This window comes from Haemaphysalis longicornis, unplaced genomic scaffold (genome assembly GCF_048455015.1).
Source record: "Haemaphysalis longicornis isolate Haplotype H1 unplaced genomic scaffold, Haemaphysalis longicornis Haplotype H1 scaffold_2, whole genome shotgun sequence".
In the NCBI taxonomy this organism is placed as follows: domain Eukaryota; kingdom Metazoa; phylum Arthropoda; class Arachnida; order Ixodida; family Ixodidae; genus Haemaphysalis; species Haemaphysalis longicornis.
In genome coordinates this window covers 19,704,920-19,708,281 of record NW_027526295.1, presented here as the reverse complement: position 1 = coordinate 19,708,281, position 3,362 = coordinate 19,704,920, and the positions used below count along the sequence as shown (strand labels likewise).

The window sequence follows — 3,362 nt, the reverse complement described above, 5'->3', positions numbered from 1 at the left end:
GCGTGTTGATGAGCTTCAACAAGCCACCCACCTGCATCCAAGTTAAGCGAGCGAACACAACCTACGTAAATAAAAACAATATGGCCTGCGCCTTGTTGATGGCTGGATTCGGAAGGACTTCATGGGCACACTTCTCAAAAAAGTGCTTAATGTCTTCGTCGCCATAATCAAAAGGTGTCGAGTCGTCAGCAGAATCTGGGCAGTCAAAGAAGTCGACCGCATGTTCGTAGTCGCTGACCCCTTCGCTGTCGTAGCCATCCGTGTCGCTGTCCTCGGACGCATTCTGGTCGCCAATCGAACCTTGATCTGGCTCCTCCGCAAACTCACTGTGAGGCAAGTTCTGTCCTTCTTCACTTCCATCGGACGACAGCTGGGAGCCACTTTCACAGAATTCGACACCATCAAGTTCGCGAGAGCGTTTTGCCACGCTGATAACGCAACGTTGCCTCCAGAACATCTCTCGCTTCTCCGGGCTCGGGGTATCGGCGATACCGCTTACCGGCCGGTGTACTCATTGTAACACCTTAATTAACCAAACAAAACAACTCAATAGCACTAAACTACAAAAACAAAGGATGGGGATACAGCTACTCGCCTGTGGCCTGTACAGTAAACTAGACCCTGCCAGACCCCGGCATTACATGGGTCACGCGATAGTTTTGCTTGTCACCGCTGCTAATGTGGCGCGCCGTACAAAATAAAAATATAGTTCTAACAAAATTGCCAATGCCGTTTTCTCAATAAAAAGGGGTGCTACTTTTCAATAAAAAAGACGCAAAAAGTAGTTACAATCTACAGGAAGCTGTTTTACTGAGAGAAAATTACGTAAGATTACGCGATTTGAAGGGGAACCTTGAAAAACTTGGAAGGTGGTATTAGTGGACAATACAATGTAAGATTTTATTCAGAAAGCTCATCAACAGTTACTAACATTTGTTTATATTAAAAAAACAAAAATTACCGAGTTTTGAAGTATTTTTCGTGCGCTTCCACATCTGACTTCAACTAATGCATTGTAGTGGGCCGACTGAAGCCGCAGCCGCAGCCCACGCCAGGGGCAGCGTTGCGCAGCGCATTTCTTTTCTTGTACTGTGCGAGCATCCTCGTGTTAAAAATTTACGCTCTCGTGCAGTACGTTTTGCAGGGAAAAAGAGAAGTGGTCGAGCACAAGGACGTGCGCGGATTTTTTCCGCAAGACGTCGATGACTACAAGAGAGAGACGTTGCACGACGCGTTTTGGTCTGGCGATAGCGAGACGCGGGTGGATATACGAAGCCACCATTATTCACATGACCGGTAAGTGTACTTACACATAAATTGTGCGTAATGTTATCTGGTCTGAGCGTGCTTAAATATTTTAAACCCGACACTAATCGCAGAATGTAAGGCTGAAATGTGTTCATGGCAGCGGAATCGTCGCAAGGCGTCGATAAGGCCCGCTACTTCGGAGATCGCATCGACTCCCAAAAAAAAGGGTCGTAAAAAAGCTTGCAAAATTTTCGCTTTGACACAGGATAGTGCTGGTTACGAACGCTGTGTACGAAGTACAGTTTCTAGGAAATTCTCAGCGTAGTTCGTGTTAACGTCGAATAGTCGCCAAGCCAAATACAGGGTAGTGCGGCCATAATTGGAACATTTTGAAAACTTTTCCTGAACGAACCGCTGCTCTGTTCGCGCTCAAAGTTCACACGAAAGTCCCGTATTGTGGTCTATTTTTTGACACCACGAACAACAACGGCACTTACCTGGTTATTTGGAAAAAAATGACAATTTTCGCTTATGGGAAAATGGCGGCTGATTTGGACGTGCGCAAGTTGATATTGGAACGACGGCGCCACCTAGGGTATGCAGAGCAAAACCCACGTTTCGGATTCATGGTAGGAAGAAGCCAAATGGTGTAGCAGACGGTAAGAAAAATTTTTCGTCCCTAGTTTACGATTATAACAAATACTTGCATAACAGCTGATACCAATCATACTAAAACAATCCCACGATTCATCGTTGCCAATAAACGTTGGATTTGTTTCCTCACCTACTGTTACATCGCATGAAAAACGTGCAAATCAGTGTGTCAGTTCCAATTTTTTAGTTACGCTGAACTTTCTTAGAAGTTTGCTACGCTAAGAATTAGAGATAGGACATTGGGGGTGAAGAAGTTCATATGCTTTCGCTACGCAGCATTTATTGTCCCTAGCAAGGACCTTTTTACCGGCAATTCACGCCGTCGGCCCAGTAAAAAAAAGCAATGTACTGATTTCAACCGTCCACGTAGTCGTCAAAGTAAACAAGAAGGAAAAAACGAAGGGCTCGTGTCCTCATTTCTCGAAGTGACCGCCGTCAGCGTCGATGCATTTCGGCAGCCTATCAACATAGCGTCAAATACTGCTTCCCTCATCTTGTCGTCAATGGCGGTGAAGGCGGCCTGGATGTGTCTTGCAAAGGTCACGATATTTGCCACCGGGCGGCTGCGGTACACTGGGGATTTATGAAAAACTAGAGGCATGAAAAACTCGAGTACTTGATGCCATTGAAGGAAACTGTGGAAAGCATTGAAGACAGTGTACAATTCATGAGCGAACGTTACGACGAACTATTAACACGCACAGAGCGCAACGAGCAGGAAGCAAGGGATTTGAAGCGGAGGCTCGAAAAAGTGGAAGCTCAGGATGACGAGCTTGTACAGATGAGACGAGAGGTCGATGACCTTGAATGGCGAATCAGGCGACTTAATCTTGAATTTCACGGTATACAGATAGCTGAAAAACGAAGACTTGGTCAGTGAAATCAATAAGCTTGCAGCCAGAATAAAATTGCCCCTTCTGGACAAAACTGACATCGTAGCCATCCACCGCCTCCCTTCCAAGAAAGATAAGATACCCGGCGTAATCTGTCGCTTTGCGAAACAGACCGACAGGGACATGTGGTGGCAGAATAGGAAGAAACTGTCTGATGCGCATGAGGACTTGTTCGTGCTGGAAATTCTGACAAAAAGGACACGCACTCTGCTTTTAGAAACAAAAGTCTGGGCCAAGGCTAACAATTTCAAATACGTATGGCATAACAACAACAAAGTACTCATGCGCAAAGTAGATGGCGACCCAGTGGTGGTGGTTACTAATGCTTGCGACCGCGACCGGCTCAGATAAGATGAAGAAAAATAAAGCCAACTGGAAATACCATGGCATCCGCCCATTCCGAAGACTACGTGCAACCGCACGCTTTTGATAAGTACCTAGGTACTCAGTTTTCGAAGTCATTTAAATGTCTACACTTAAATGGAAGGTTTAGCGCAAACAAGACGAGGACGGTGGCAAACGGGACAGGCGCTGCTAACAACTGAGTTTATTTCGAAAAGCACAAAC

General features: G+C 45.8%; 1 pseudogene; it reads left to right on the top strand.

The window, feature by feature from the left end:
• Positions 1-1,787: 1,787 nt before the first annotated feature.
• LOC144167855 (uncharacterized) lies at positions 1,788-3,146 on the top strand (annotated as a pseudogene).
• Positions 3,147-3,362: the final 216 nt, after the last annotated feature.